This window comes from Heterocephalus glaber, unplaced genomic scaffold (genome assembly GCF_053883595.1).
Source record: "Heterocephalus glaber isolate CG9 unplaced genomic scaffold, H.glaber_assembly_v1.0 deba00001673, whole genome shotgun sequence".
Lineage (NCBI taxonomy): Eukaryota > Metazoa > Chordata > Mammalia > Rodentia > Bathyergidae > Heterocephalus > Heterocephalus glaber.
Genome location: NW_028258410.1, coordinates 5,093,755 through 5,105,581, shown reverse-complemented (window position 1 = coordinate 5,105,581; position 11,827 = coordinate 5,093,755). Strand labels below are relative to the sequence as shown.

The 11,827-nt window shown below is 42.9% G+C and overlaps 1 pseudogene; it reads right to left on the bottom strand.

Moving 5' to 3' along the window:
- Positions 1 to 401: 401 nt before the first annotated feature.
- LOC147822124 (olfactory receptor 2T6-like) lies at positions 402 to 1,421 on the bottom strand (annotated as a pseudogene).
- Between the last annotated feature and the right edge of the window lie 10,406 nt (positions 1,422 to 11,827).

Genomic DNA, 11,827 nt, shown 5'->3' with positions numbered 1-11,827 from the left:
GGAGGAATATTTTCAGATGCTACTCAAATAAGGGATTCTTAGATATTTCAAAATCTCAGTGTTGTTCTATGTGTTACTCACTTTGAGGTTTTATAATGCTTTCCTCCTTTTGAATGTCATTCAGATGTTGATATCCCTGAATGCCCCATGAACTCTATGCATGGACAGGTAGAACAACATACCCCAAATCACCAGGTAGGTTGAGGGCTTCAGAGATGACCAGACCACACATACTTGGGGACATTTGTGTGCATGAAATCTGATCAGAGAATTGGTGTGACAGAGAATTGAAATCAGAAGAATGGAAGAAGGAAAAATAAAAATTGTGTCTATGGAGGTCCGACATTGGTCACCTGGGAACAGCAGTGAGTTCCTGCATCTGTGGAAGCTAAAACACCCTCTGTCCTGGGAAGCTGCTTCCACCTTTCACCTCACTGTGCATGGCAGAGCCCCGAATGCCTCCACAGGAGGCTGAGGCAGTCAGAGTCACTCCACACCACACCATGGGCCTCAACGTCTGGCTAACAGCCTGTCCCAGGCCTCCCTCATGTCCCTGTTCCTCAAGCTGTAGATGAGCAGGTTCATCATAGGTGTGAGGATGATGTAGAAGATGGAGGGGACCTTGTCTTGGAGGGGGGTGTGGTAGGACTGGGGCAGCATGTAGGTGTACAGGGCGGCCCCATAGAACAGCATCAGCACAGTCATGTGTGACGAGCAGGTAGGGAAGGCCTTCTTCTCCTTTGCGGACTTCATGCAGCACATGGTGAGGAGGATGTGGGTATAGGACTCGGTCTCCACCAAGAAGGGCACCAACAGCATCAGCACACAGCACATGTACATCACCTTTTCACAGGAGGCCTTGTCGTCACAGGCCAGCCTTAGCATGGTGAGTGCCTCCCAGAAGAGGTTGTTGATGGTGTGCGATGCACAGAAGGGGAGGCTCATGGTGAGGGGAGTGAGCAAGAAACTGCCCAGTGCACCACCGAACCATGAGCTGGCCAAGATCAGCAAGCAGACCCTGCTGTCCATGAGCACCGGGCAACTCAGCGGGCTGCAAATGGCCACATACAGGTCATAGGCTATGAGCCCCAGCAGGAAGAACTCTGCCCCCACAAAGCCCATGTAGAGGAAGTACTGGGCCACACAGCCTGAGAAAGAGATGGTCCAGCCCAGCAGGTAGTCCACCAAGGCCTTGGGCACAATGGTGGAGATGTACATCACATTGATGAAGGAGAGCTGGCTGAGCAGAAAATACATGGGGGTGTGCAGCAGCGGGTCTCTATGGATCAGGAAGATCATGGCCCTGTTAGTGATCAGGGCCATCAGGAAGATGGTGCCAAGACTGCAAACAGGAATCTTGTGGCTCTACTGTGAGTGAAGAGCCTCATGAGGGTGAAGTCACTGGAGAGCATCTTGTTTCCAAGCACGGTGCTCTGCTTGGGTTGGGGGAGACCAGAGAAGAGAAATGGGAGTCACTGGAGACCACGAAAGATAAAATGATCATGTAAAAATGTCTACTCTTTCTGGTACATGTCATTAAATGAAAAGTTTTAATACAATTAACAGCAAGCCCTTTTTCATTAAGTTAATTAGCAATTCCTTCTTGTTGAAGGGCGATTAGAAAGTTAGGGTCTCCTGGCCTGCAGGGAGTGGGTGCTTGGCAGTTGATGCTGTGTGTAAGAAAGTTTAAATATTACTGCAGAATATCTGTCTCTAGCAGAGATTCTTCTCTTGGCCTGGGCTGCATTTATTTAAAATGAGGACAGAACTGCAGGACAATTGGTTTACGCCATTTATATAACCTAAGCATTCAATAAGACATTTGGTCCAATTGGGGATATTCCTCAGAATCTCAAAGATTGATGCATCTCATGTAGAAGTAACCATTCAGCTGCAGGCTCAGCTTGTTTTATTTTTTATTTTTTTATTTTTTTGGTACCAGGGATCAAACTCAGGACCTTGGCTTGCAAGGCAGGTGGCAGAACCATTGAGCTAAATCCCCAGCCCTGGAACACCTTTGAATTATAGTGAGCCCTAGTGAACAGGAGAAGCACTTGTCCACCTGACTGCTGGCCATCTCACTCACTCCTTCACAGCTTTCATTTGTTCCCACTCCATGTCTCTATTACAGAAACACTGTGTGGCTTCCAAACCCTTGGCACAGAACAGGGTTCCCACGTCTTACTTTCTTGTCCTGGGAGAAGCAGAGTGGGAAGGCAAAGCAGACCTGTCTTCTGGACAGCACAGCCCAGTATGAAGGGAAACCTTACCACAGACTGCAATGCAGGGCACAGAGCAGCTCAGAAAAGCAAGTTTCAGCTCAAAACTGAAAGTTCACTTAGCATGTTCTTTTTGATCTTTTCAAAATTGTCACATTTGTACATTGGAGCCAATAGTTTTTTCTTGATCCCATATTTTTATGGACTTTAAGGTTTTTGAGAGGAAAACACATCAGCATTGGGCAGGCCAGTCTAGGCTGTGCCTCTCCCCATTGTCCCTTCTACTTAACATTTGTCCCCACCTCTTTCACTCAACAGGTTCCCTATTTGATCAGTGAATCATAAGTTCCAGAGGTGACAGTGGAACAAGAAGTTTTAGGTCTCTGTGAACCAGAGATCAGAGGGAGCCACCAGCCACAGAGCAGTGACAGCGTGCATGCTGTGGGCAGCTCACACATGTCTGCAGTGCACAGTGAAAACAAAGAAATCCTTTTATTAAGTTTCTCCACCTGGGAAAAGATAATGTGAGTAGGCCCTCAGAAGCACAGCAGCAAGAGAATGTAGACCAATGGGATTGCATTCAATCTAAAACAGCATGTGGCTGTATCTCAGAGGCAACCTGTGCCTCATGTGTAAGGCCCTGGCTTTGCTCTCTGGAACCAATAGAGAAAAACAACTAACCATTTTTTTCAGAGTGAAGAAGTATGCAACAGGGAAGAGATAGTATACAGAGTGGGAAAATAGCTGCAAACTTACATGAGAGGAGATTAATATCCAGATGTAGAAGGAACTCAAAGAAAAAAAAAAAAAACCAAAGACCAGCAAGACCTAAACCATTCACTCCAAATATTCTGTTAAAAGGACAAAAGATCTGAAAAATATTTCTCAACGGAATTTACACAATGGCCAACAGGTAAATGAAAACATGCTCAACATCACTAATCATGAGAGAAACCATAATCACAGGCAGTCCCTCCTCACCCGAGTTACAATGGCTGTTAGTACCAAGACAGAAAATAGATCTGCTGAGGATATGGAGACATATGCCACTGCATACTGGTTGTGGGATGTAAATTAGAGCAGCCATTGTGAGTAACTGGAAAAATTCCTCAAAATTAAAAATGGAAGCCAGGCACAGTGGTGTTATCTGTCATGTCAGCTACTAGGGAGGGTGAGGTAAGAACCTCACTAGTTAAAGACCAGCCAGAGCCATTTGGCAACATCCTGCCTCAAAAGACAATAAAAGGGCTGGGGATATAGTGAAATGGCATAGCACCTGCCTAGCCTGCCTGAGGCCCTGGGTTCGCTTTCTAGTATCACACACACACACACACACACACACACACACACACACACACACACACACAAATTATAAATGAAAATAATGTGTGATTCAGTAACCCCAGTACTGGGTATGTGTCCAAAAGAAATCAGTGTTTGAAAAGACATCTCCTCTCCAATATTTACTGCAGTACTATTCATGACAGTCAGGACAGGAAATCAATCTAACTTACCTAAAATGAATGAATGAATAAGGAAAATGTGTATATATACAGAATTGAAAACTATTCAGCCATAAAAATAATAAATTATTGTCATTTGTTACAATGTAGGTAACCCTATAGGACATTATTTAAATGATATACATCAGGCACAAATGGCCAAATAAATACCATATGACCTTTTTCAAATGAAGACTCTAAAATATTTATCTGCTACAAGTAAAGAATAGAATAGTTTTCTGAGGCTGGGATGGTAGGAAGTGGGGGACTTGAGGAACATATTGTCAACCTAGTGTTCTACTACACAGCAGGTAACTGTAGATTACAATAGCATGTTGCATTTTTCAAAGTAGCTTGAAGTGAAAGGTTAGATGCTCTCATCACAAAGAAATCATAAGTGTTTGAGAGAATGATATGGTTTTCATAACACAATACATAGAATTATGAAACATTTACTCTACACCTAATCAACATGTATAATTGTGTCAATTAAAAATAAAAGAAAAACAGTACATGCATTTGAGTTTCAGTGATGTATGAATCATAAAGAAAGGTATTCTGAGTTACATCAATGAAATAAACAATAATATATCTCTCAGTATTAATATAAAAACACAATTTCTAATTTAATTTTATGGATAAAATCAAGGAAGAAACTGTATAATATTACCTCTACTCAACACATTTAATATATGTTTAAAAATATGTAATTGGCAAAATAGCATAGAATTCAAACTAATTCTGAAAGACTGCTATGTGTACTGTGTACGTACACACACACACACACACACACACACACACACAAATATCTCAAGTTCTGAAGATAGAATGTAGTATTAAACACCGAAGCAGATTCGGCTGATGTGGAATGGAACATGGGTTAACCATAAAGAACACAATCATCTCATTTGCAGGAAAATAAATAGAACAGAAAATCGTGTTAAGCAAAAAAGAGCTGGACTCAGGAAGTCCAATATCTCAGGTATCCTTTCATGTGTGGAATCTAAAAGAAATTTAAAAAAGTGATGACATGAAAGCAGAAAGGAGTCTGTTAGAGAAGAGAAAGGGGGCCAGGGAGGGGCCTATTATTCTCCACAACTAACCTACACTTTTAATAACACCCGGCAAATCTACCTCTCTTCTCCTTCTCACCACCTAGGTGCCTCCCAGAGAGCTAGATGTGTCCTGCAGGGTCCAGAGGTGAGTGTGGCTGCAGCTGGGAAGATGGAAGCAGGGGTGGCCAAGCAGCGTTCTCCTCCAGCACAGCACAGGGCTGAGGTCTGGTCACCTGCTGTCCCTCTGGGACCTGGTCCACACCAGCGGTAAGTCCCAGGGAGCAGCAGGGGAGAAGTCTGCCTTTGGGGGTCTTTCTCTAAGTCATTTTACTATAGACTAACATGTGCTCCATGCCTACCTCAATAAAAGGACCTTTCCATTCATGTCAGAAGTAGTAAGAATCTGACTCTTTGAAATTGATTCTACCTATGTTCATGGTAAAAAGAGTTGGAAAGAAATGATACAAAACATCAGTAAAAAAATGATGCAAGCACAGGAGAATAGCAAGACATTGACAGTATAAGATATTATTTCAACTTTATATTAATATATTTGGAAATTTTTTCATATACATATATGCATGTGTAGTGATGTATTTCCACATATATGCAAGTGTGTATGTTATGTATGAGTTCACATATTATGTATATATGTGTACACATAATGTGCAGGCTATAAATATATGTAACACACATACATCTAGAAATTGCTAAGAAAATACTAAATAACACTTCTAAATTTGGAAAAAGGAAAATTTTAATAAAACTGCACTTCCTGAAAATTTCTGCTTCAGAAAGCTTTTTCTAAAAAATTCTTTGAAAGAGAAAATTCAAAGTTGTTGGAGTACATAGAAAGATATGGAATTAATTGTTATTTTATAAACCTGTGCAGCCACCAAATATGATAACGTCCCATACCTACAAACCAGTATCACCTATAAATATATATAAACATTTCCTAAATGAATGATGTCAGTCCCAGCAGAGCTTAACTTAGCACCACATCTGAAATAGTTTCTGCTCTGAGAAATCCACTCTTTCCCCTTAACCTCCTTGGAAGTTCTGCAGCTTGGAGCACTGAAGATGAAATAAATCACTCAGCCCTGCATACCCAGTCACTCACCCAGTTTCTCAGCCCCACACTTCCTCCAGGAAGCACCCTGCTCTGAGCTGTCTCCCCTATAGAACAGTCTCCTCTTCTCCTTCCTGAGGCCCCGAGTCCGAGCTCACCCAAATCTCCAGCTGGACACACTGGGTGATGAGTGAGTGCTTCAAACTCCCCATCACATCTCAACAAAGACTCGCTTATATTAGCTAAGCATCAACTGAATATTCCTACATAATATCAACTAAAGTGATGAAATAGCTGATACTTTACTAAGTTTGGAGAAAAATCATAAAACTAAAAAAGGCACTTCATGAAAATATCAACAGGAATTTTTTGATATCATGCTTCTAAAGTTGATCTGGACTAATGATGCACTGTTGGGTGGGATGTGCTGGCGTCTGGCTGCAGGCTCAGTAGGAGGGTGAGCTACAGAGAACAACTAGACAAAAGTCTCTAGGATAAACCAAACCCACACAAAAGCCTGTAACAGGGGCATGTGGGTGCTGCACATGGCTAAGCGAGAATTCACATGTATAAAGGCAAGAAAATTGCAGCATAGACTTAAATAATATTTTTCAGTGCACACTCTTTAGACGAAGTGACTCAAAAACTTAAGTATAAGAAATAAATACAATTTTTATGCAAACGTGTAGTGTTTGAAGCTCTTTACTAAAGACACATTATTTTGCAGGTAGACAAAAGCATATTTGAATCATTTAAGATTTTCATGGTGAGGAAGCAGACAGTATACAGTTAGTAGGAGAGTAAGTTCAAACATTTTGGTAGAAATGTTTGGTAATACTTATCAAAGATATTTGAAAAATATCTGTTTTCACCACTTTCATGAGTTCATTCTAAGTAATTAAACAGTATGAAGGTGTGAGTATGTGGAAAGATGTTAGATGAGTCAGTGGCATTTACAGGATATTGAACTGTAGACACTGCAAATGACAACATGCCAGGCTGACTGAATTACATATTGCTCAGCACAACTTCTCCCCATCATAACAACATGGGGGTTTGTTGTCACACAAACATGTCCACAATATGGGCCCACACAGGTGTAAGAAAGTTACACAGCCATGTCTGACCTCACAAGCTGTGATCTGAGATGGACAAGAATCAGCCCAAGGGGAGGAGTGAGGTCTGAGGGCTCCACTGAGTGGAGTGGGTGTTGCATGTGAGGGTCTGAATGAGCAGAACATCCCAGCACCTGCCCAGCTCACCCTGCACTGACACTTCAAGCTCCTGGCCTCTCCCAGGACCTCACCCTTACTGGTTTGCAGAGTCTAGCAGATCATCCTCCCTCCCTCACCATGCCCCGCACCGCCCCTGTCCCCGCCACACATCTCCATCCCACTTCTAATCTCACCACAGTATCCTGGAGTCTTTCTAGCTCTGTGCTCCCAGTTCCCCATAAGCTGTGATCCCTGTGAGGTGGACTCTAGTTCTTGTGCCCAGGGCCATCAGCACTGTCCACATGTTCCCTGGTTCTCCTGGAACTGAGTGACCGCCTTATACCCTATACCTGTAAGAGTCCACCAGAGAACAAAGACATAACTCTTTGATTCCCTGTGAGAGCACTGTTCTGAGGTGTAACTGAGAGGACCACTGAGCTAGCAAATGAGGATGTGGACAAGGAGAGAAACTGAGGTCAGCCACCTGAGGGCCAGTGGACAGTGGCTGCTTGCTCCCTTATCACCTCACTGCATGGGCCCGCTGAGATGTCTCAGTCTCCCGGGCACCATCTTACCACCCACATCTGCACCTGCAGTGAGAGCAGCCCATGTTCCAGCCCTGCCTCCTGAGGGTCCAAAATGGGTCACAAAGAGAAGTAAATAAAAACAATTCATGAAGTAGCGACTGGCTCTGTCTCAACATTGACAGGAAAATGTGCCAATTGCCATCCCCAGTCCAAACACTGTGACTGGAAAGAAAGTGATTGCTTTAAATAGTGAGTGGATATTTTGTAGCTGAAGCAACAGAAAATGTTTGTCTTCCTCACACATTTCTGGGTTTATTTATGTACAACTGCTTCCTCCATGTCATTGTGAATATCCCACCTTTGCTTGAAAAATGTATGTAAGTGTTCTAAAGGAATCATTTGGTTGTATTCAGTTATGGCACAATGCTACTAGACTAGTGCTTTAGGTTGAGAATGAGGCTTCTGTCTGGACTTCTTGGTTTTTAAAACTCAGACAATCTAATTTTTCTCTGGCCTCCTAAATTGTGCCTCCTCCATCTCCAGCCCAGTGTTTTGTGGTAAACTATCCTGATGCCTTGCCACACTACTACATGTCCTCCTTTCCAGTCAGGCCCCCTTAATTATTTCTCATTTTACTACAGTACCTATAATGGGCTAAGTTTGTAGGGCCTGTTACAGTAAGCAAGGAACCCTGACTTGTCTGGATCATGCTGCTCTGGATTCACTTGAGTGTCCCCTGCCTGCACAGTGCCTACTGGGCTGAGGGCTTCCTCAATCCAGCATGAAGGTGGGAGCTGCTGACATGGTCTCTTGCAGGTACAGTGTAGCCAGGGAGGAATACTAGTTAGAGGCAGAATTGTTCACAGAAAACTTCACAGGAGGCAAAATGTCAGGATCTGAAGAAGGAGGGGCATCTCCATGTTCCCACTCTTGTCTCCACCTGAGCTTCTTCCTTTCCCTGAAAGAGGAGAGGGGTATAGGTGGGAAGGCTTACATCATCACAGCCTGAACACTCGTGTCTGCGAGGGACAATCACCTGCAGTCCTGGGGTCTCCCCTTCCATCCTGCATGCACTGCAGTGCACACAGCAGCAGGACACCCAGAGAGAGGTCTAAATGACCTCTGTGATAGGCACCAAGGCCATCTCAAGCTGCAAGGGATCCAGGGAGAGGCACTCAAACTGCTTCAGTGGGCACTGAGCACCTCCCTCAGAGTCAGCTGTCAGGAAAGGGTGGCTCCATCTGGTGCTTGGCTGTCTTCTACACAGTTTTAGTTAATAGCTGCAGAACAACTGATTACCAGGTGTTTCATCACGGGCAGCCTTATAGTCATCATTATGCCCAAGATTACATTAACAGTACTGGGAAAACTGCCAAGGGAAGGCAAGTTCTCTGTGTGGTCATTTAATTTCTCACTTTGGCAAAAGTCACAAAATCTAACCCATGCATTTTCCTCTCTGTGAAGCAACATCCTGATGATCATCACTAAGTACCATTGAAAAGGTTATGATTATGGTGAAGCCACTGAACAATCTGCAAAGTAAATACATTATATGTTTTGCTGAAGAGCTTACTTAATGTAAAAATTTAATTGAGGAAAATGTTGCTATCAAATACTTGTTAAGATACGATCAGAGATCAAATTGATGAGAAAGTTCTTCACCCTACCTGGATGGAGTGCTATTATTACACAAAGAACATACCACTTTTATCTGGAAAATTAAGACTTTGCTTTATTTTTAAAGCCAACCACTGATTTTGGAAAAATTAAAATATACTAAAAATCTATATCATATTTCTCTAATACATACCAAAAAAGGAAAAATGTGACTGTCAAGTAGAAAGCTTTGCTATTCTCGAGTTTTCTCTTAGAATTGTCAGACTCTGGTCTGGGATTAATTCTTCCTGTGATTCCATGCAATAGTAATTTTTAAAGGTGATTTAAATTATTAATACCAGATCACTTCACCACTCAATGATCCAGTGTCATATTTTGTTGTATGTCTTTATGTGTGGATGAAAATTAAATTAAAATACATTGTATTACTGATTGTGGTTGCATTACTCTTCTACCCCATAATACATCACAACCAGCTTCATAGTTATTCAATTTGATTCGAGAGCCCATTTTGGCAGAGACAATAATATCTGGGAAAATGTAACAGGCTTTGGAGACCAGATTGTCCTCCCCACTAGATTACTAAAATCTTTTTGTGCTGAGGTCCTGCCCTGCTGAGCACTCATAGAGGAAGCAGTTACCTTCACAACTCAGAGATGTCTACTAACAGGAATTTTCCCTAGAGTTTCAAGTCCCCATTTTTCGAAAATGTTGCTTCCAATATCTTGCAAATGCTGACAACTCAATGGCCACAGGACATGAATATATAAATGATCACACATTTGGCTCTTCTGTCCCCCTCAAATAATTGTACAAATAAGTGTGATTCCACAATTTCTAGTCAGTTGGGTGGGCTGGGGATTTAGCACAGTGGTTCTGGTGCCTGCCTTGCAAGTGCAAGGTCCCAAGTTCAATCCCCAGGACCAAAAAAAAAAAAAAAAGAAAGAAAAACTAGTCAGTTGGAGGCGTTCTTTTCTGCACCATCCAACATGTTTGTCCCTGGATAGGGCTGCTGGCCTTGGAGCTGTCCCCTTTTGGGTGCACTTTTTCACAAGTGTTTGTAAGCCAGTCCTGCACTCTCTTTTCCTCCATCCGTTGACTGTAGGACACTTCCTATGGCACAGAGGGCAGGGGTGGAGTCAGTGGTGTTTGGCTGCCTCAGAAATGTGGCATTGTCCCCTCGAGGCTCTGTCACTCCAGTGTTGCCCACACCATTTACACTTGATGATGTTCTCCTGGGCATGTCGGCATGTTTGGACTGGTGATGCAGACAACATGCATTTCAGTGGTAACTAAGGGTGCATGGTAACCTCATGGCTCTGTTTTAGTACTAAGTTGGAGCTGGAAACTCTCAGAAGGAGAGTAATTATCCAAACACTATGACAGGGACCTGCTCCAGACTCCTGAGCCCTCAGCATCATCCATCAGCAGGGGGCACCTAAACTCCCATCTCCACTGACACAGGATTTCCAGCTTGGAGGCTGTGGGGTGAGGAGGCCCAAGTGACCCAGAAGTCTCCACAGCAGACTAAACCCATCCCAGAAGCTTCTCTTGTTTCTGCTCCTAAAACCAGCAGGTCCAGTTCTCTTGGTGAGTGAGTTGAAGAAGAGCACCCCAATAAATACTATGTTGTATCTGAAATTTAGTTTCATGGGGCCGCTTTTGATGGTGAGACAGACCAGATACGAGATATTATCTTGCATCCCAGGAAGGATACATTGACAGGTCCCACACCACTAGACACAGAAATTTCACTGAGGTAGAAGTCCGCTAAATTGTGATCCATTTTCCTGCTATGAGTTACACGTCTTACAGAAAAGTGTACAGTAGCAACTATTTCTTGCTTAGTATTTCCTATTAGTATGTCACCAATGCAGTGGGCCAATGTATTATATTATAGAAAAGACAGCTGACTATGATTCCTGTGAATAAATTATGATACAGGGCTTTAATATTGACACAATCTTAAGGTAGGACTGGGGGTGTATTGCTGATCTTTCCAGCTTAAGGAAATCTTCTAGTAATTTTTCCTAACAAACACAGAGGAAAAACTCAGTTGCAGGATAAACAGCTGCATACCAGAGGAAAGTGGATGTGTTAATTGGGTCAAGGAATGAATCTGTAGCAGCAGCTGTAAGTGGAGTCACTGAGAGGCTCCATAAGCTGCTCTCATCCTCATCGCCTCTCTGCCTTCTCCATAGCCATGCAGCAAGCTGAGTGAGAGGTGGGGCAATCTCTGTCCCTATCTTCTTCCCATTCCTGCAACTCATTCCTGGATACATGTGGGAGAGGGGGAATCTCTGGCTGTTTAAAGGGATATTTGTGAGCCTTTTTGGAAGTAGATGTTTTGACTATGTTTTCACAAAAATAGAGCTTAGGGAAAGAATATGGAAACACTGATTGGAATCTTTCCTTTGATGAAACTTAAAAGGCAAACCCAGTTGTTAAGTCAAATTTTCCTCTTCTGTTTTCAACTCCTGATCTTCATACTCTAAATATCTTCACAGGGTAGCAGGCCACAAAAGTTGGGTGTCAAAACTGTAGTAGTGGACAATGTCACAGAGACATTTTACCAAGAAGGAAATTATTGATTCCCCCCATGCCTGATGATCCATCAGAGC